Raw genomic sequence first — 23,167 nt, 5'->3', positions numbered from 1 at the left:
GGGGCTGTTTTGAGTCTTTTTGGTTTGTTTTGGTGTTTTAGAATTTAGTTTTGCATTCTTTGAGTCTAGTTTAGTATTTTAAACTTGTTTTTACGTAGTTGAGTCAATTCCAAGTGATTTTGCAATCCCTCCTAATCCCCGGTCTAGAACGATCCCTACTTACATATATTGCTACAATTGATAAAAAGAGGGTTTAATTTGAGTGTCAACATAATTTTCACATCACCAACACAATGATGAGGATTTGGTTTGTAATTACATGGTTGTTAAAGAGAGTGATAAACATGGATGAATGTTTGAATTACTCTTTGGTTTATGCTTGGTTGTGGTTATAACTTATGAATTCACATGCAATCATAAAGGAAAAAAATCAGTTTTTGTAACATGCTTGAAGGAAGGAACTCAAATTAACGCTACAACCTTGTGAGACTTGAGCCTAAACGTTTATTTGGAGAGTTGATAATCTGTGCATTATTGTTTTCGAAAGTCGTTGCATGATCTCATTATTCTTTGCTTGGTTACTACTTAGATGGCGTTTCATCATTTAGTTCCAAATGCTAGAACTCATGCCCATTTCATTCAAAGCATGTTATTGATTTGCATAACACATATTCAGGATGAAATTGTGTAGTGACCACCACCAAAGCCAAATTGCCGTGTATCCTACTTCATTATATGTTTAAGTTAACCCCATTGAGCCTTGTTAGCCTACATTCTTTGTTAACCCACGTTATCCTCACCTAGCCTAGATTAGGACCATCCATACCCTTGTTCCTGAAGCATAGTAAAGCATGATTCAAATTGAATTCCTTTTGATTAATGTATGGCAGAAAACAAGTGTGGGGGAAGTGTTTGTCATGTGAGTTAGTGTGCCATAGGCACGGGTAGAAAGAAAAGAAAAGAAAAATTCGTGAAAAGAAAGAAAAAAAAATAAAATGTGAAATGTATGAAAAAAAAGAGTTGAAAAGATATGAAAAAGAGTTCTAAAGTATTGTTTGTTGAAGGAAGGGTCCAAAAAGTTGAATTTGACCCTAAGAGTTGTTTAAATCTTCCCTTTATGTCTAAAAATGATTTCTGCATTCTAAAGTGAATTCTAAGTCTAGATTTCATTACTTTGCTTACTATGGCTTTAAGAACGTTTGTTTTCCCTTACCTTTCTTTGTTAGCCAATACCCCAAGCCCCGTTACAACCTTTGACTTCAATCTTGAGTGTTATGTGTTTCAATTTGTGGAGTTTGAATTTGGTATGAGCATGTGGTGTCACTGGTTCTCGCATCTAAGTAGTAGCATTCCATTAATGAGATCATATCTAAACATGCTTATTAACTCCAGAAATTGCATTCTTTGTTATACATATATGTGAGCATTTGTTTTCATGTCTACATCAACCTTCTCACATATAACTAGTATAGGGTGTGTAGTTAGAAAATCTGAGTGAAAATTGAGTGCATATCTTGTAAGGAATTGAGCAAATTCTCTAGGGCATGTTACTACATTTAAAACATTGTTTTAATTGATTAGATGTGAACTAGTAAGTGGTGACTATGATTAAGTATGTGCTCAAGTGTGATGATGACTCAAATCTGTGGGAATGATGATTTTTAACATGTCATGTGCATTGGAAATCCCTGAGGCAAACGTTTGAAGGTTTAGGTTGTGTTTTGTTTGTTTTGTTTTCTTTAGTTTGTTTGTTTTGCTCGAGGACTAGCAAAAGCTAAGTGTGGGGGAATTTGATAGGAGCATATTTATGCGACTTAATTGGCTTGTTCTCGTGCATTTACGTTGTGTTTCCTTAGTTATTTTAGTGTTTAAAGTCACTTTTGTGTGTTTTCAGATTCTAAGGACAAAGTATGCAAGAAGATGCATTTTGGAGCTTTTTGGAGCGAAATTGGGCTTGGAATGGTTATCACATGCTTGGAGCAAAAGGAATGAACGAAATTGAAGATTTGAAGAAGAAATGTGATGTGACACTTATGTTGACACTCAAATTAACCCTCTTTTTATCAATTGTAGCAAGTATGTAAGTAGGGATCGTTCTAGGCCGGGGATTAGGAGGGATTGCAAAATCACTTGGACTTGACTCAAAAACGTAAAAACAAGTTTAAAACACTAACTAGACTCAAAGAATGTAAAACTAAACTTTAAAACACTAAAACAAACCAAAAGACTCAAAACAGCAAATAAACACTCAAAACTGCCTTAAAACCACTTTCTGGGCAGTTTTGGACACTAGGGAAGAATTTGGACGAAAATTGGTTTAAACTTGACTCAAGACACTTAAAAACACAAACTAAATGGGTTTCTAACTAATATGACACTTAAAACTAAAGGGGGATTGATTTTGGACGAATTTTGAAAACAAAACAAAACTTTGTAAATTGAAAAGACTCTAAAACGAATTTGGTTTAAATGGATGGATGGAAGGCTAGCTAAGGGGTTCATCTCCACACATGTCACACTTGCATATAAAACAATCTCTAATTGCTTTTCAATAAACCATGAATTCCCAACGCCCCAAGTTAATTAGGTCCGCTTAAATTAACCTTCAGATTTTCCTAATGTTATTGAATTGGATGATTGCATACGACAACCCATAGCATTCCCCACAAGTCCCCTACATGATTGCATAATAGAGATACAAGCAAGAATCATTAAGTTCTACGAAAACCATAAGCATTGACGAAGCACTTGTAACTATGATTGCATGAAACTTATGCCAAGAATTTACTTAACGCGATTGAGATCATCAACCTTTACTACTTGTGAATATAAGTTCATAACGATTAGGTGAAACTCCCTTATATCCTAGCATCAAATTCATGCATGCAAACTAAGTGTCGACCCTCAATCAACATACAAGAATAAGTTTTAATTCACATAGATAAGCAAATTGAAATCACAACTTATGAAACGCAATTAGAAGTAATCAAATCATATAGCAAGCATAATCATGGTTTCGAATCCCCCCCTAGCCAAGGGGGGTTTAGTTCCTCATACTCGCAAATAAACAAAGATAAATAAATTTAAACATTAAAACAAAGATAGAAAACACCTAGAAACGCTCCATAATCCAAGCTCCTTGAATGGCATGCACGGCTCCAAGTTGTCTTCCTTCTTCTCCTTGCAAACTCACGGCACACAAGGTATGTTTGGGTGAATGCTGTAGTGAAAATATGGTAGAGGATGGTATTTATAGGCTGAAATTCACAGCCACTATGTAGCAAAGGAAAAGGATTTAAAAGCCTAATTTGTATAGGATAATAACACACAATCCTTGAAGGAAAAGGCTAAGGCTTTTAGAAACCAAGGGGGAAAGGAATAATCAGGTTTCTAGAAGTTCTAGAAAGGTTTGGGGCGTCACTTTTGTAGGACAAGGGATAAGGCCTTCTAGAAAGGTTGTTTTGTGGCTGATTTCTAGAAAAAACAAGGGATAAGGTGTGGCACCTTTGTAGGAGTGGATAAGGGCTTCTAGAAACCAATTTTAATGTGTCCTAATCTGAAAATAAATCCCCCATGCAGCTGGAATTAAATTAGGATAGGATTAGGATAGGATAAGATAAGATAGGATTGGATAGGATAGGGTTTGGATAATGTTTTGGATAAGGTTTCTTCACTTGAGCTGATTCTTTGGCTTCAACTTCCCTTCTTCAAGTAGGAAACCTTGTTTGAGTAGGAAACTTCAATCTTCTAGGAATCCAACTTCAACTAGGAATCCATCTTCAACTAGGATTTCATCTTCAATTAAGCACTTTCCCACTTCAATTAGGAATCTTTGTATCTTCAATTCTTCAACTTCAAAACACATTCCTAGCTTCATCAATCCTTCAAATTCGTCCATCCCTTGTGCTTCATGTGCATGAACTCCATTCTAGCCCAATTTTGCTCCAAAATGCTCCAAATTGCATCCTTTTGCTCACTTTGTCTCTAAAACCTGAAAACACATGAAAATAGCTTAAAAGACTACTTTAACTAAGAAAACACAACATAAATGCATAAGAACTAGCTAACTAAGGCGCATAAATATGCTCCTATCAAAATGATTCCTAATCAACGAAGGTGCAAATTGATATCCCAATACTTGGCACACCAAATCAAGTTCCAGATTGTGTTGAGGTATTCAAATAACCTTGTTCGCCAAGAAGAATGATTCAAGAGAAAGTAGTGGCTGGAGAATATCAAGAATTCATCAAAGAGGACGTAGTTGAAACAACAAAGTCCATAGAAGTTGAGTTTGATGACACAGGACAAATCACAACCATCGTAGTAAATCTGGCCAAATTCAAAGTCCCTGAAACTTTCAAAGAAGTGGTGTTTGTCATTGAGTTCTTGTCGGACAAAGCAAGTAAGTTACCTTCTCCAATTTCCATTACGTTTTATACTTACATGTTGTTAATGATTCAGGCACCCACTCTCGAATTTAAACCAGTGCCGGATCACTCCAAGTATCACCTTCCATTCAAGGATCAATTCCATGCTATGGGACCTAAGGGAGCTTAAAGAGAAGTATCGTCCGGCTGCAAGACGTTAAAGGAAGCGCTTCTTGGGAGGCAACCCATGCATTCAACAAAGGAAGCCCTAGGAATCACTCCAATTCCAGATTTGCGTTCCTCAAACCCTTCTCTTTGTTGCTGTTTTCTAATCTGCCCTGTTTAGTTATTTAAGTTGCTGGTTGTTGGTTTCTTTGTGTTTTGTGTAATTTTATGCTTGAAACATTGAGGACAATGTTTGATTTAAGTGTGGGGGGGTAACTAAGTGTTTTTTATGCAAATTCGTGGGATTTTATCACCCATTACTTATAGACTTCTTCCTTGCTGTTTTTAAGTGTTTTTAAGCAGTTTTGGTGTGTTTTAGTGTGTTTTTTTGACATATAACTCCGAAAATCACATAAAAATTTAAAAACAAGTGTTTTGAAAAGCCTAAAAAGAGTGTTTTGAGTCGTTTTTGTGTGTTTGTGTCCTAGGGTACCTTCCAACACAATGATGAGGATTCGGTTTGTAATTGCATAACTGTTAAAAAGAGTTATAAACATGGATGAAAGTTTGATTGACTCTTTGCTTATGCTTGGTTGTGGTTATAGCTTTTGAATTCACATGCAATCATAAAGAAAAAATTAGTTTTGGTAACATGCTTGAAGGAAGGAACTCAAACAAACGCTACAACCTTGTGAGACTTGAGCTTAAACGTTTATTTGGAGAGTTAAAATCTGTGCATTATTGTTTTCTAAAGTCGTTGCATGATCTCATTATTCTTTGCTTGGTTACTACTTAGAAGGCGTTTCATCGTTTAGTTCCAAATGCTAGAACTCATGCCCATTTCATTCAAAGCATGTTATTGATTTGCATAACACATATTCAAGATGAAGTTGTGTAGTTACCACCACCAAAGCCAAACTGCCGTGTGCCCTACCTCATTTTTATGTTTAAGTTAACCCCATTGAGCCTTGTTAGCCTACATTCTTTGTTAACCCACACTATCCTCACCTAGCCTAGATTAGGACCATCCATACCCTTGTTCTCGAAGCATAGTAAAGCATGATTCAAATTGAATTCCTTTTGATTAATGTATGGCAGAAAAAAAGTGTGGGGGAAGTGTGAGTTAGTGTGCCATAGGCACAGGTATAAAGAGAAAAAAGAAAAAAAAAATATTCGTGAAAAGAAAAAAAAAAAGAGTTGAAAAGATGTGAAAAAGAATTCTAAAGTGTTGTTTGTTGAAGAAAAGGTCCAAAACTTTGAATTCGGCCCTAAGAGTTGTTTAAATCTTCCCCTTCGTGTTTAAAAGTTGATTTCTGCAATCTAAGTGAGTTCTAAGTTTCAATTTTATTACTCTGCTTGCTATTGCTTTAAGAACGTTTGTTATCCCTATCCTTCATTTGTTAGCCAATACGTGATGTGAAAATTAACTAGCATTCAAATTAAACCCTCTTTTTATCAATTGTAGCAATGTATGTAAGTAGGGATCGTTCTAGACCGGGGATTAGGAGGGATTGCAAAATCACTTGGAATTGACTCAAATACGTAAAAACAAGTTTAAAATACTAAACTAGACTCAAAGAATGCAAAACTAAACTCTAAAACACGAAAACAAACCAAAAGACTCAAAACAGCCCCAAAACACTCAAAACTGCCTTAAAAACACAATCTGGGCAGTTTTGAACACTAGACACAAAATTGGACGAAAATTGGTTTTAACTTGACCTAAGACACTTAAAAACACAAACTATAACACTTACTAACTAATTTGACACTTTAAAACAAAGGGGGATTGATTTTGGACGAATTTAAAAACAAAACAAACTTTGTAAATTAGAACAGATTGTAAAAACGAATTTGGGTTAAATGGGTGAAAGGAAGGCGAGCTAAGGGGTTCATCTTCACACATGTTATACTTGCATACAAAACGATTTCCAATTGCTTTTCAATAAACCATGAATTCTCAATGCCCCAAGTTAATTAGGTCCGCTTAAATTAACCTTCAGATTTTCCTAACGTTATTGAATTGGATGATTGCATACGACAACCCAAACATTCCCCACAAGTCCCCTACATGATTGCATAATAGAGATACAAGCAAGAATCATTAAGTTCTATGAAAACCATAAGCATTGACGAAGCACTTGTTACTATGATTGCATGAAACTTATGCCAAGAATTTACTTAACGCGATTGAGATCATCAACCTTTACTACTTGTGAATATAATTCCATAACGATTAGGTGAAATTTCCTTATATCCTAGCATTCAATTTATGCATGATAATTAAGCGTGCACTCTCAACCAACACACACAAATCAATGTAATTCACATAGATAAGTAATTTGAATTCACAACTTATGAAACGCAATTAGAAGTAATCAAATCATAAGGCAAGCATAAACATGTATTTCGAATCCCCCCCTAGCCAAGGGGGGGTTTAGTTCCTCATACGCTCAAAACAAAGAGAATTGAATTTAAACATTGAAATCAAAGGAAAAGAAACACCTAGAAATTCCAGCAGCGTGAACTTGAATTGCATGAACTTCCGAGCTTCCTTCTCCTCCTCCTTGGTGCGGCAAAGGGTCTAGGGACAGGTTTAGGATCTTAGGTGTATGGATGCATGGTTATGGATGGATGTAGTAGTGTTTAGGGGGTGGGGATGGTGCGGCAAAGGTGTGGAGAGAGTTTGGGCGAATTTCTGGAGTGAATTGTGAATTTTGGTGAGTGGTGATCTGATTTAGGGGTTAATATGAGTATATATAGGCACTTAAAACCCTAGGGTAATCAGATATGGACTTGGATAACCCAAATCCACAAGGAAATAGGTCTAAACAATCAGATTTTGCAAAGGAAAAGGGATAAGGGTGCGGCAGCAATGGGATAAGGTGATAAGGTTTCTAGAATGCCTTGCAAGGCAAGGAATTAGGGTATCTAGAAGCTAGGGTGCGGCACCAATGTAGGGATTAAGGATAGGGCTTCTAGAAATCCCCAAAACTGATAGGAATTGCATGAAACCCACGGCAAGGATGGAAACTTTCTAGAAACTTCTCATTTGTGTCCTACAACACTTAGGAGTCCTTCTAGCATTAGGAAAACATGTCTCAATCCTCTCTTGACTTGGAATTCTTCTCCTACTTCATCTTGGAAACCTTTCCTTCTTGGACTTGGAAATCTTCTTTGTAGCTGCAACTTGATGCCATTTGGATTTAACTTTCCTACTTCGAGTAGGAAACGTTGTTTGAGTAGGAATCTTCATTCTTCTAGGAATCCCTTGTGGATTAGGAATCCTTCTTCAATTAGGAATCCTTTGTTGATTAGGATTTCATCTTTTAATTAGGCGCTTTCCTACTTCGACTAGGAAACCTTTTTCAAGTAGGAAACATCATCTTCAAATCTTCAATTTCATCCATCCTCTTGGCTCCAAGCATATGTTGTCCATTCCAAGCTCTAAATTGCTCCAAAAGGCTCCAAAATGCATCCTTTTGCATACTTTGCCCTTAGAACTTGAAAACACATAAAACTAGCTTAAAAGACTACTTTACTAAGGAAAAACACTATAAAAGCACAAGAACAAGCTAAACTAAGGCGCATAAATATGCTCCTATCAATACCCCAAGCCCCATTACAACCCTTGACTTCGATCTTGAGTGTTATGTGTTTCAATTTGTGGAGTTTGAATTTGGTATGCGCATATGGTGTCACTGGTTCTCGCATCTAAGTAGTAGCATTCCATTCATGAGATCATATCTAAACATGCGTATTAACTCTAAAAATTGCGTTCTTTGTGATACATATATGTGAGTGTTCGTTTTCATGTCTACATCAATCTTCTCACATATAACTAGTATAGGGTGTGTAGTTAGAAAATCTGAGTGAAAATTGAGTGCATACCCTGTAAGGAATTGAGCGAATTCTCTAAGGCATGTTACTACATTCAAAACATCGTTTTAATTGGTTAATTGTGCACTAGTAAGTGGTGACTATGATTAAGTATATGCTCGAGGGTAAGGATGACTAAAATCTGTGTAAGTAATGATTTTTAGCATGTCATGTGCATTGGAAATCCCTAAGACAATTGTTGGAAGGTCTAGGTTGTGTTTTGTTTTGTTTTGTTTGTTTTGCTCGAGGACTAGCAAAAGCTAAGTGTGGGGGAATTTGATAGGAGCATATTTATGCGACTTAATTAGCTTGTTTCCTTGCATTTACGTTGCTAGTACTTAGTAATTTTAGGATTTTAAGCTATTTTCGTGCAATTTCAGGCTTTAAGGACAAAGTATGCAAACATGTGCATTTTGGAGCCTTTTGGAGCAATTTTGAGCATGGAATGGATAGCTTATGCTTGGAGCAAGGTGGATGGACGAAATTGAAGATCAAAGGAGGCTAGGAATGAATAATGAATTGAAGAACAAAGAGTTCAGAATTGGAAGCCAAAGTTTCTATTCTTGGAGGTTTCCATTTGTGAAGGTTTCCATCTTTGGCTCTAAACTTTCCTAATCCTAATTCACCTATGTTCCAGCTGCAAGGAGGCTTCCTAAATATTTTAGGACACTAAATAAATGCTTCTAGAAGCCCTAAACCTTCCCTAAAGTCCATGCCACATCAAATCTGCAAGGATCCTTCCTTGCCGCAATTCCCTTTCCCTTTCTCTTCCAAAATCTGCCACATATTCTCTTTCCCTTTCTCCCTTGCTTTGCCACACCCCACATTCCTTTTCCCCTCTTGATTTCTAATTTTCCTTAGCCTTTTTCTTATGGATTTGGGCTGAAATTATGTTTCCTTAAATTAATTAGGGTTAGGACTTTCCCATCCCTATAAATAAACCCCTTTATGCCGCAACTCTTTTCTCTACTCTTCTAATCAGCCATTCCAGATTCCACCCTTCACCATAACCAACCTATATCCATCCACCACCACAAAAACCTTCAACCACCCTTCTGCCGCAACAAAGAAGAAGGAAGGAGACCCTTGGACGTGCTTGCCATTCAAGACGTTGGATTGTTGGAGCATTTCTAGGTGTTTTCATTCTTTGTTTTTAATGTCTAAATTTATGTATCTTTGTTTTGCGTTTATGAGGAACTAAGCCCTTCTTGGCTAGGGGCTATTCAATACCATGATTATACTTGCATTATGAATTGATTACCTTCAGTTGTATTTCATAAGTTGTGAATTCAATTTGCTTAACCGTTTGATTGATAACTTATTCTTGTATGTTTATTAAGAGTGCACACTTAGTTTTCATGCAAGGATTTGAAGCTAAAATATAAGGGAGTTTCACCTAATAGTTACAAACTTATATTTGCAAGTAGTGGAGGTCGCTTATAAACGATCTTGCTAAGTGAATTCTTGGCAAAAGTTTCATGCTTTTCATAGTTACAATTGCCTTGTCAATGATTATAGTTTTCATGAAACTTAATGATCTTTGATTGTACCTTTATTGTGCTTTTCACGTAGGGGACTTTTAGAGAATGCTTTGAATTGTTGTATGTGCTTTCCCATCCAATTCATTAACTTAAGAGAACTTGAAGGTTAAAAAAGTGCTGTCACAGTTAACCTGGAGTATTGAGTTTCATGACTTATTGAGAGAAGCAATTGGAAATCAATTTGAATGCAAGTGTGTCATGTGTGGAGAAGAACCCTCTAGTTACCCCATATCTCATCAATTCACCTAAATTTGCTTAAGAATCTGTTTAAATTGTTCTTGTTTTAATTTACTTATTTTCGTCCAAAACCAAACCCCCTTTACTTTATTGAGTCATATTAGTTAGAACTTGTTTTTTATTGTGTTTTTAAGTGTTTTGAGTCAAGATATAATCAATTTTCGTCCAAAACTTGTGTTAGTAGCAGAAACTGCCTTAGTGTTGTTTTTAGGCAGTTTTGAGTCTTTTAAGTTTGTTTTGAGTCTTGTGAGTCTTGTTAAGTGTTTTTAAGTTTATTATTGTCTTTCTAAGTCAGTTTAGAGTAGATTAGCAATCCCTCCTAATCCCCGGTCCAGAACGATCCCTACTTATCCATACTACAATTGTCAACAAGAGGGTTTAATTTGTGTGTTTAGTTAATTTATGCATCAAGTCCCCTACGTGAAAAGCACAATTGATAGGAGCATATTTATGCGCCTTAGTTAGCTAGTTCTTATGCATTTTCATTATGTTTTCTTCGTTAAAGTAGTCTTTTGAGCTACTTTCATGTGTTTTCAGGTTCAAAGGGGCATAATACATAAAAGATGGCAAAATGGAGCATTTTAGAGCAAAAGTGAGCTTGGATTGAAAAGTACATGCTTGGAGCACAAGGAATGGACGAGTTTGAAGGTCAAGGGAGCTTAAGAAATGAAGAAATGAAAGTGAAGAACAAAGAATTCAGAATTAGAAACCAAAGTTTCTAAAGTTGGAAGTTTCTATTCTCGGAGGTTTCCATTTGTGAGAGTTTCTATTCTTGGCTTTGGGCTTCTAGATGACCCATCCTTACCTCTTGGACAAGGCCGCACCTTCCTAGCCCAATTCATCTTGGATCCTCACTTAATGCCGCACCTAAACCCTAGCCCATTGCATATTTCTGACTTCTAAGCCTTTGCCGCACCTAGGGTGCTAGAATCTTTGATTGCCTTGCCTTGCAAGGCATTCTAGAAGGCTCATATTAAACCCTAGCAAGCCAGCCGCACCCTAGGCCTCATTCCCATTAAAAATCTGATTGTTTAACCTAATTTAGGATGGATTTGGGCTCCTAAAAACCCTAACCTGATTTACTAGGGTTTTTGGGTGCCTATATATACTTGTTAAACCTTTTGGCCGAACCACCACCTCCCATATCATCCATTCACTCCAGAAAATCATTCTAAACCCTTGCCGCAACCACCAATCCCACTCTCCCTAGTTCTAAGTCCTTGCCGTGCCTCCCTAGTCCTTGTAACCCTTCTTTCTTTCTTTGTTTCTGTTTTCATGTTTAATTTAAATTGTTGTTCAATTATGTTAGACATGTGGAACTAATTTCTTTTTAGTTAGAGGTGAATTTGAAGCCATGGACATATGTTTTATATGATTTGATTTCTTCCAATTATGATTTCAGAAATTGTGAATGTGATTTACTTATCTATTTGATTGATAACTTGTTTATGTATGTGGGTTGAGGGTCGACACTTAATTTGCATGCTTAAACTTGATGCTAGGGTATAAGGGAATTTCACCTAATCGTTATTAACTTATATTCATAAGTAGTGAAAGTCGCTAGTCACGATTGTGTTAAGTAAATCCTAGGCAAGAGTAACATGCGTATCCCATAGTTATGAATGCCTCGTCAATGCTTATGATTTCCATTGAATTTAATGATCTTTGATATGTGTCTCTATCATGCGTATTCCATAGTTAGGGTCCTTGATAAGAATAATTTGGTTGTAATGCGTATTCCATTCAATTCAATGAATCTAGGGAAATCTGAGAATTAATTGGTGCAATCTAGTTAATTTGGGGCATTGTCATTCATGGTTTGTTGAAAGAGTAATTGGAGATTGAGTTGTATGCATATGTTCATGTGTGGATAAGGAACCCTCTAACTAGTTTCTCATCATTCTATTTCATCACAATCTGTTTTGCTTTACATTTGTTTTCAAAGTTAAGTTTTAAAGTTTTAATTTCGTCAAAATCAATCCCCTATTTATTTTAAAGTGTTAGATTAGTTAGAAATCAATTTAGTTTGTGTTTTTAAGTGTCTTAAGTCAAGTTTTAGTCCAATTTCGTCCAAATTAGTGTAGGTACTCAAAACTGCCCAGAAAGTGGTTTTGAGGCAGTTTTGAGTCTTTTAGTTGCTGTTTTGAGTTTTTGGTTAGTTTAGGTGTTTTAAACTCTAGTTTTGCATTAATTGAGTCTAGTTTAGTGTTCTACATTATGTTTTTATGTTCTTGAGTCAGTTTCACATTGATTAGCATCCCTAGTTAATCCCCGGTTTAGAACGATCCCTATTTGCTCATATACTACAATTGTCATCCATAGGGTTTAATTTGTGTGTCAAGTTAATTTTCACATCAACAATAAAGGTACAATCAAAGATCATTAAGTTTCATGAAAACTATAAGCATTGATGAGGCAATTGTAACTATGAAAAGCATGAAACTTTTGCCAAGAATTCACTTAACACGATCGTTTATAAGCGACCTCCACTACTTGCAAATATAAGTTTGTAACTATTAGGTGAAACTCCCTTATATTTTAGCTTCAAATCCTTGTATGAAAACTAAGTGTGCACTCTTAATAAACATACAAGAATAAGTTATCAATCAAACGGTTAAGCAAATTGAATTCACAACTTATGAAATAACAACTGAAGGTAATCAATTCATAATGCAAATATAATCATGGTTTTGAATAGCCCCCTAGCCAAGAAGGGCTTAGTTCCTCATAAACGCAAAACAAAGATACATAAATTTAGACATTGAAAACAAAGAATGAAAACACCTAGAAACGCTCCAACAATCCAACGTCTTGAATGGCAAGCACGTCCAAGGGTCTCCTTCCTTCTTCTTTGTTGCGGCACAAGGGATGGTTGAAGGTTTTTGTGGTGATTTGTGGTGGTGGATGGATATAGGTTGGTTATGGTGAAGGGTGGAGTGTGGAATGGCTGATAAGAAGAGAAGAGAGTTGCGGCATAAAGGGGTTTATTTATAGGGATGGGAAAGTCCTAACCCTAATTAATTTAAGGAAACATAATTTCAGCCCAAATCCATAAGAAAAAGGCTAAGGAAAATCAGAAATCAAGAGGGGAAAAGGAATGTGGGGTGCGGCAAAGCAAGGGAGAAAGGGAAAGAGGATATGTGGCAGATTTTAGAAGAGAAAGGGAAAGGGAATTGCGGCAAGGAAGGATCCTTGCAGATTTGGTGGGGCATGGACTTTAGGGAAGGTTTAGGGCTTCTAGAATATGTAATTAAATGTCCTAACATATTGTTGGAATCCTTTTGTGGCTGGAACATAGGTGAGGAAGGATTAGGAAACTTCCAAGCCAAGAATAGAAACTTTCAAGAATGGAAACCTCCAAGAATAGAAACTTCCAACTTTAGGCACTTTGGCTTCCAATTATGAACTCTTTGTTCTTCATTTTCATTTCTTCATTTCTTTCATCTCATTATTCATTCATAGCCTCCTTTGATCTTCAATTTCGTCCATCCACCTTGCTCCAAGCATAAGTTATCCATTCCATGCCCAAACTGCTCCAAAAGGCTCCAAAATGCACATGTTTGTGATAGGAGCATATTTATGCGCCTTAGTTAGCTAGTTCTTATGCATTTTTACTATGTTTTCTAAGTTAAAGTAGTCTTTTAAGCTAGTTTCATGTGTTTTCAGGTTTTAAGGGCATATTACACAAAAAGATGCATTTTGGAGCTTTTTGGAGCAAAATGAAGCTTGGATTGAATGGCGCATGTTTGGAACAAAAGAAATGGACGAAATTGAAGATCAAAGGAGGCTAGGAATGAATAATGAATGAAGAAAGAAAATGAAGAACAAAGAGTTCAGAATTGGAAACCAAAGTTTCTAAAGTTGGAAGTTGCTATTCTTGGAGGTTTCCATTCTTGAAAGTTTCTATTCTTGGATTGGAAGTTTCCTAATCCTCTCTCACCTATGTTCTAAGCCCAAGCCGTGCCTTTCCTAAGCCAATTACATGTGGATTCTGATTTGGCTAGCCTTATTCCTTGTGGATTTGGGTTATACAAATCCTTTTCATAAACAAAGTGGGCCAAAACCCTTTCCTTGGTGGATTAAACCCTTTTGCCGCAAACCCTAGGGCTTAAGCCTTTTATTTCTGCTAAGTTAAACCCTAATTTATCTCCCCTAGGGTTTGTGCCGCACCTAATGTTCTAGAAGCCTAAAAATCTGCATAAAACCCTAGTTATTTTCTCCTTTGGATGGGCCAAGCCTTTTATCTCCAAAACCCTAACCCTTTCCCATCAGATTTTGTGAAAACCCTAGCCTATAAATACAAGTTTTCAGCCATAAATTCGTCACCACCCTTCACACCATTCAAAAACACCTTGCCGCAACCCTAATCACCGTTCTACATCATAAAACACCATCCTACATCCATATACATCTCTGCCGCACCTTTTGGAGAAGAAGGAGAGCCTTGTCGTGCATTCCATTGATGAAGGAGGGCCTTGTCCGCATGCCATCTGCATCCTTGGGAGTCTTAAGAGTTCTTTCTTCCCTCGTTTCAGTTTCGATGTTTATTTTAATTTGCTTTTCAATTGCTATGAACATGTGGAACTAAACTCTTATTAGTTAGTGGTGAATTTGAAGCCATAGACATATGTTAATATGAATTGATTCCTTTCAGTTATTGTTTCGTAAAACATGAATGCGATTTACTTATCTATTTGATTGATAACTTATTCTTGTGTGTTGATTAAGGAGGCCTACTTAGTTGCATGCTTGAATCTGATGCTAAATTATAAGGGACTTTCACCTAATCGTTAGAAACTTATAATTATAAGTAGTGGAGATTGTTAGTCACAATCGTGTTAAGTAGATTCTTGGCAAAAGTATCATGCAGTTCATAGTTATAATTGCCTTGTCAATACTTATGATTTCCATGGAATTTAATGATCTTTGAACGTATCTCTATCATGCTGTTCATATAGGGAAGTTGAGAAGAATAATTTGGGTTGTTGCATGCATTCATCCAATCCAATGAATTTAGGGAAATCTGAGAGTTAATTTGTGTATTCACGATTAATTTGGGGCATTGTCGTTCATGGTTTAAAGAAACAATACTGGAAATCGATTTATGTTGCATATGTTCATGTGTGGAGAAGGATCCTCTAACTAGCTTTTCACCCTTGAATTCATCTTAATTTCGTTTTAGTTTACTTTGACTTGCAATTTGTTTAGTTTTAATTCAATTTCGTCAGAAATCAAACCCCCTTTTCTGTTTTATGTTATTAGATCAGAATCTGTCCTAATTAGGTTCTTTAGAGTGTTTTGAGTCAATATAGGTTAGGATTAGTCCATAAACATTGTTTGGGTCTTAGTTTAGTCTTAAATTCATCCAATTTCATCTCTAGAATCTGTTTTGAGTATAATTGTTAGTATTGTGCTGTTTTGTGTCTTTTAAGTGTTTTCTGAGTTAGTTAAGTTACAATCTGTTTTCTTTTAATCTTTTGAGTCAAAGTAAGTTTTAATTTCGTCCAAATCACTTGTTAGGTTTAGAATTGAGTCAATTTCACTTAGTTTTGCAGATTTGAGTGTCTTAGGTCAGTTTAGAGTCTATTCTTGTGTTTTTAAGTCTAGTTTAGTGTTTTAGAGTTTAATTTGAGTAGATTAGCAGCCCTAGTTAATCCCCGGTTTAGAACGATCCCTACTTACATCTTTGCTACAATTGTCATCAATAGGGTTTAATTTGTGTGCCAAGTAATTTTCACATCAGTTTGCATACTTTGTCCTTAAAACCTGAAATTGCACGAAAATAGCTTAAAATACTATGATAGGAGCATATTTATGCGACTTAGTTGGCTTGTTCTTAAGCATTTATGTTGTTTTTCTTTAGTTATTTTAGTGTTTAAAGTCATTTTCGTGCAATTTCAGGTTTAGAGACGAAGTATGCAAAGAAGTGCAAAATGGAGCATTTTAGAGCAAAATTGAGCTAGAATGGAGTGTATGCTAATGGAGCACAAGGAATGGACGAGTTTGAAGGTCAAATGAGCTTAAGAAATGAAGAAATGAAAGTGAAGAACAAAGAATTCAGATTTGGAAACCAAAGTTTCTAAAGTTGGAAGTTTCTATTCTTGGAGGTTTCCATTTTCGAGAGTTTCTATTCTTGGTTTTGGGCTTTTAGATGACCTAAACCCTAATTCCTTGTGGACCCTAACCCTAGCCGCACCTTAGGCCTTATTCCCACTAAAAATCTGATTGTTTTAACCTAATTTCTGGTGGATTTGGGCTTCTAGAAACCCTAATCTGATTACCCTAGGGTTTTGGATGCCTATATATACTCATTATAACCCCTAGATCAGATCATCACCTCTCATACATAACCATTCACGCCAGAAATTAAACCTTGATTTCTGCCGCACCTTTCCATCACCAAAGTCCCAAAATTCTGCCCAAAATCATCCCTAGCCGTACCCCCATCAACCCTAAACCTTTCCATACCATTCCCCATCCATTCTACACCACAAATAACCCCAAAAACCTGTTCTAAAGTCTCTGCCGCAGCAAGGAGGAAGGAGAATTCGTTGGATGCGCTTGCTGCCAAGTTGGAGCGTTCTAGGTGTTTTCTTTCTTTGGATTTTAATTTCTAAATTTATGTATCTTGGCTTTGCGAGTATGAGGAACTAAACCCCCCCTTGGCTAGGGGGGATTCGAAACCATGTTTATGCTTGCTATATGATTTGATTACTTCTAATTGCGTTTCATAAGTTGGGAATTCAATTTACTTATCTACAAGAATTAAAACTGATTTGTGTATGTTGGTTGAGGGTCGACACTTAATTTGCATGCATGAATTTGATGCTAGGATATAAGGAAATTTCACCTAATCGTTATGGACTTATATTCATAAGTAGTAAAGGTTGATGATCTCAATCGCGTTAAGTAAATTCTTGGCATAAGTTTCATGCAATCATAGTAACAAGTGCTTCGTCAATGCTTATGGTTTTCATAGAACTTAATGATTCTTGCTTGTATCTCTATTATGCAATCATGTAGGGGACTTGTGGGGAATGCTTTGGGTTGTCGTATGCAATCATCCAATTCAATAACGTTAGGAAAAATCTGAAGGTTAATTTAAGCGGACCTAATTAACTTGGGGCATTGAGAATTCATGGGTTATTGAAAAGCAATTGGAAATCGTTTTGAATACAAGTATAACATGTGTGGAGATGAACCCCTTAGCTAGCTTTCTATCCATTCAATTCAATCAAATTCGTTTTAAAATCTGTTTTGATTTACAAGTTTATGTTTTGTTTTCAATTTCGTAAAAACCAAATCCCCCTTTGTTTTCAAGTGTCAAATTAGTTAGAGAGTGTGTTAGTTTGTGTTTTTAAGTGTTTTGAGTCAAGTTAAAACCTATTTTCGTCAAAATCTTGTTTAGAGTTCAAAACTGCCCAGAAAGTGGTTTTAAGGCAGTTTTGAGTGTTTTTGTGTTATTTTGAGTCTTTTGGTTTGTTTTGGTGTTTTAAGTTATAGTTTTACATTCTTTGAGTCTAGTTTAGTGTTTTAAACTTTGTTTTTACGTTTTTGAGTCAGTTTTCAAGTGATTTAGCAATCCCTCCTAATCCCCGGTCTAGAACGATCCCTACTTACATACTACAATTGATAAAAAGAGGGTTAATTTGAGTGCTAGTTAATATCATATCAAATTTTGGCGCCGTTGCCGGGGATTAGCAACATTGCTAATCCCTTGGATTGTTTATTTTAGTTTGTTTTAATTCGTTCCAGATTCTGAGTTTGTTTTGTTTCTTGTTTTAGGTACTAGTTTATGAGTCGGAGTTCTCATCCGATTCGTGAACACATCTTGGACTTTGACGACGATTTTGAGAGGACTTTGAGAAGGAATAGGAATCAACAAGATCAAATTCCTGAACCTGAGCGTGAGGAACATCCCCTTGAAGAAGTGGAAGTTATGGCACAAGACAATCGTACAATCAAGGAGCTTTCGGCTTCGGGATTGGACAATGCCGCACCCCTATGCATTCAATACCCAGCGGCTGCCCAAGGAAAGACCGAGGAATTCGAGTTGAAGTCAAGTTTGCTACACCACATTCCGAAGTACCATGGTTTGTCCATGGAGGATCCTAACAAGCATTTGAAAGAATTCGAGGTGGTGTGTTCAAGCATGACTCCAATCAACGTGGATGGGAGCATATTGAAGATGAAGGCCTTTCCCTTTTCTCTCTTGGAAAAGGCGAAAGATTGGTTGTACGAATTGGTTCCCGGAACTGTCACATCTTGGGAGAGCATGAAACGGGCCTTCTTGGAGAAGTTTTTTCCAACTTCTCGAGTCATCCTCCTACGAAAAAGGATAAGTGGAATTCAACAAGATGAAGGTGAGTCTTTTCCTACGTATTACGAACGTTTTAAATCTCTTGTTGCTTCATGTCCACAGCATCAAATGAAGGAGGAGCTTCTTTTACAATATTTCTACGAGGGACTTCTACCAATCGAACGGCAAATGTTAGATGCCTCAGTAGGAGGAGCATTGGTGGACAAGACCCCTACGGCTGCAAAAATGTTGATTGCTAATCGAGCGTTGAACGCTCAACAATACGAAGGTGTTGGACAAAGGAGCATGCCACAGCAACATCAAGTCAATGGGGTAAGTGCCATAATCGAACTTCAAAATCAAATGGCTAACCTTACTACGTTGCTTTCTCAGGTGGTGGAAGGTCCAAAAATCAAACCCGTAGCTTCTTGTGGCGTATGCTCCATGCAAAACCACAATACGGACAAGTGCCCACAATTGATCGAGAATGGAGGGTGGGAGACACTCAATGCTGTGGGATATGGCAACCAATACCAATCACGTGTTGATCCGTTTTCCAATACTTACAATCTCGGTTGGCGTGATCATTCGAATTTCAACTGGCGAGACCTCCAACAAGGCCAACAACAAAGCGGATTTAGGCAACAACCCCAGGGTTTCTATCAAAAGCCGTTGGCACCATCACAAGCCCAAGCACAACCTGCCCAAAGCAATGCAGGTAATTCAAGTGATAATGATAAGATTTTTCAATTACTTACTACCTTGACGCAGGAAGTCCAAAATCAAGCCAAAGAGAGGCAAATCCAAGACAAGAGGGTGGACAACTTGGAGAAGCAAGTGGGACAAATTGCCGAGTTCATAGGGCAATTTCGTGAGCAAGGAAGGTTGCCTAGCTCAACGGTGGTCAATCCGAAAGGTGGATTCGAATCTGCAAAGGCTATCACGCTAAGAAGTGGGAAAGAAGTAGGAATCGAGCCAAAACCATCCAAATCTGGCCCCAAGGAGGACGAGAAGTTGATAATTGAAGAGGAGGACCAAGCAAAGGCCACGGCAAGGATTGAGCAATCCTTGCCGCAACCACCCAAGCATTCCAATTCGGCCAACACAGGTAAGAAAGGTCCAATTCCATTTAATTCTAATGTTATTCCTCCGGATGTACCCTTCCCTAGCAGATTTTTGCAATCCAAGAACGAAGAGGAGGCAAAAGATGTTCTAGAGACATTTAGGAAAGTTCAAGTCAACATACCCCTTTTGGATGCAATCAAGCAAATCCCGAAGTATGCCAAGTTCTTAAAGAAGCTTTGTACAACAAGGAAACGTTTTCGGGAGAAAGAAGTGGTACATGTAAGTGAGAATGTCTCCGCCATGTTGCAACGCAAACTACCCCCCAAATGCAAAGATCCGGGTAGTTTTACAATTCCTTGTGTCCTTGGTAACACTCGCTTTGATTCCGCTATGTTAGATTTAGGTGCATCTATAAATGTCATGCCATATTCAGTTTATGCATCTATGAATTTAGGCGAGTTGAAAAATGATGGAGTGATTATTCAATTGGCCGATCGATCTAATGCCTATCCAAAGGGAGTTTTGGAAGATGTTTTGGTGCAGGTAGACCACTTGATTTTCCCGGCAGATTTCTACGTGCTCGATATGGAGGATACAGGCCACTCTCCACCACCACCACTGTTGCTTGGCCGACCTTTCATGAAAACGGCTCAAACCAAGATTGACGTGGCCAAAGGAGAAGTCACTATGGCATTTGGTGGTGACATGATTTGTTTTAAAGTTTCTGAATTTATTGAGACTCCTAATGTTGTTCGTTCTTGTTGTGCCATTAATGTAATTGCAAATATAGGGCAGGAATGTTCAACACTCATCAAGACGAAAGTACCTCGAACTACCATCGAGGAAGGAATTGGAGTGAACAACAAGGGGAGCACGGCCCCACCCCTAAAGTCACCAAATCTGGCCGAGTGCACTCCTTGTGCATCTGTCCAGAGTGCTACCATTTCTTTGCCGTACAAAGGTAAGCCACCTATTCCAATTTCGATTCCCATTTCAACTAATAGGTTGTTACCTTGTATGGTGCAGGTACCAAATCGAAGACAACGTGGTGGGAGAGTTCGTGTTGATTTCGAGAAGCAAAACATGACAATAAGAAAGGATCATTATCCCATCCCATTCAAGGACCCAAAGATGAAGTATTTCGTAGGTCAGATTGTGGAAACAACCCTCAATGCCGTGGGGTTCCATAAACCTTCGATGAAGCATCGTCCGGCTGGAAGACGTTAAAGCAAGCGCTACTTGGGAGGCAACCCATGCATTCAACAAAGGAGGACATAGAAAGCACTCCAATTTCAGATTTGCGTTCCTAAACTCTTCTCTTTGTTGTTAATTTCGTTTCTGCTATGTTAGGTTGTTTAGATGTTGTTTTGTTTGTTTGTTTGTTATTTGTGTGAATCTATGCTTGAAACATTGAGGACAATGTTTGATTTAAGTGTGGGGGGGTAACCAAAGTGTTTTGATGCAAATTCGTAGGGTTTTGTCACCCATAATTTCAAATGTTGTTTCTTGCTGTTTTTAAGCCTTTTTAAGCTGTTTTGGTGTGTTTTAATGTGTTTTGATATAAAAATCCGAAAATCCCATAAAAATTTGAAAAATTGTTTTAAAAACCCAAAAAGAGTTGTTTTTGTGTGTTTGTTTGTGTCTTAGGGTACCTTCCAACACAATGATGAGGATTCAGTTTGTAATTGCATGATTGTTAAAGCGAGTTATAAACATGGATAAAAGTTTGATTTACTCTTTGGTTTATGCTTGGTTGTGGTTATAACTTATGAATTCACATGTAATCATAAAGAAAAAATAAAATTAGTTTTTGTAACATGCTTGAAGGAAGGAACTCAAACAAACACTACAACCTTGTGAGACTTGAGCCTAAACGTTTATTTGGAGAGTTAAAATCTGTGCATTGTTGTTTTCTAAAGTCGTTGCATGATCTCATTATTCTTTGCTTGGTTATTACTTAGAAGGCGTTTCATCATTTAGTTCCAAATGCTAGAACTCATGCCAATTTCATTCAAAACATGTTATTGAATTACATAACACATATTCAAGATGAAGTTAGTAGTTACCACCATAGCCAAAAAGCCTTCATTCCATGCAGTCGTTTTTGTAGGTTTTAACCCCGTTGAGCCTTGTTTAGCCTATGTTTTCTTCGTTAACCCACATTATCCTCACCTAGCCTAGATTAGGACCATCCATACCTTCGTTCTTGAAGCATAGTAATGAATGACTCAAAATGAATTCCTTTTGGTCATTGTTGGCAGAAAACAAGTGTGGGGGAAGTGAGTTTTGTTGTGGGTGTGCCAAAGTCTTGAATGAGGCACGAAAAAGAAAAGAAAAAGAAAAATTTAGTGGGAAATAAAAAGAAAAAAAAAAGAAAGAAAAAGTTGTGAAAAGAATGAAAAGGAGTTGAAAAGATGTGAAAAAGAGTTCTTAAGTGTTGTTTGTTGAAGGAAGGGTCCAAAACAATGAATTCGGCCCTAATTGTTGTTGAATCTTCCCTTTTGTGTTTAAAAGTTAATTTCTGCATGCTAATGGGAATTCTGAGTACGATTTCATTGTTTTGCTTACTATTGCTTAAAGAACGTTTGTTTGCCCTATCCTTTCGTTGTTAGCCAACTCCCCTAGCCCCGTTACAACCCTTGACTTTAATCTTGAGTGTTATGTGTTTCAATTTGTGGAGTTTAAAATTGGTATGAGCATATGGTGTCACTGGTTCTCGCATCTAAGTAGTAGCATTCCATTCATGAGATTATATCTAAACATGCTTATTAACTCCGAAAAGTGCTTTCTTTGTTATACATATATGTGAGCATTTGTTTTCATGTTTACAACAATCTTCTCACATATAACTAGTATAGGGTGTGTAGTCAGAATATCTGAGTGAAAATTGAGTGCATATCTAGTAAGGAATTGAGCACATTCTCTAAGGCATGTTACTACATTCAAAATCATGTTTTAATTGGTTAAATGTGAACTAGTACGTGGTGACTATGATTAAGTATGTGCTTAAGTATGAAGATGACTAAAATCTGTGGGAGTGATGATTTTTAACATGTCATGTGCATTGGAAATCCCTGAGGCAAATGTTGGAAGGTTTAGATTGTGTTTTTGTTTTGTTTGGTTTCTTTGTTTTGCTCGAGGACTAGCAAAAGCTAAGTGTGGGGGAATTTGATAGGAGCATATTTATGCGACTTAGTTGGCTTGTTCTTAAGCATTTATGTTGTTTTTCTTTAGTTATTTTAGTGTTTAAAGTCATTTTCGTGCAATTTCAGGTTTAGAGACGAAGTATGCAAAGAAGTGCAAAATGGAGCATTTTAGAGCAAAATTGAGCTAGAATGGAGTGTATGCTAATGGAGCACAAGGAATGGACGAGTTTGAAGGTCAAATGAGCTTAAGAAATGAAGAAATGAAAGTGAAGAACAAAGAATTCAGATTTGGAAACCAAAGTTTCTAAAGTTGGAAGTTTCTATTCTTGGAGGTTTCCATTTTCGAGAGTTTCTATTCTTGGTTTTGGGCTTTTAGATGACCTAAACCCTAATTCCTTGTGGACCCTAACCCTAGCCGCACCTTAGGCCTTATTCCCACTAAAAATCTGATTGTTTTAACCTAATTTCTGGTGGATTTGGGCTTCTAGAAACCCTAATCTGATTACCCTAGGGTTTTGGATGCCTATA

General features: G+C 37.0%; 1 long non-coding RNA gene across 1 annotated transcript; it reads left to right on the top strand.

Moving 5' to 3' along the window:
* The first annotated feature begins 336 nt into the window (after nt 1–336).
* LOC126623474 (uncharacterized) lies at nt 337–21,837 on the top strand. The gene is made up of 2 exons (XR_007623771.1): nt 337–486; nt 21,413–21,837. It is a non-coding gene; the product is annotated as an uncharacterized LOC126623474 (long non-coding RNA).
* The last annotated feature ends 1,330 nt before the right edge of the window (nt 21,838–23,167 follow it).

This window comes from Malus sylvestris, chromosome 5 (genome assembly GCF_916048215.2).
Source record: "Malus sylvestris chromosome 5, drMalSylv7.2, whole genome shotgun sequence".
Classification (NCBI taxonomy): Eukaryota; Viridiplantae; Streptophyta; class Magnoliopsida; order Rosales; family Rosaceae; genus Malus; species Malus sylvestris.
This window is presented reverse-complemented; position numbering and strand designations above follow the sequence as displayed.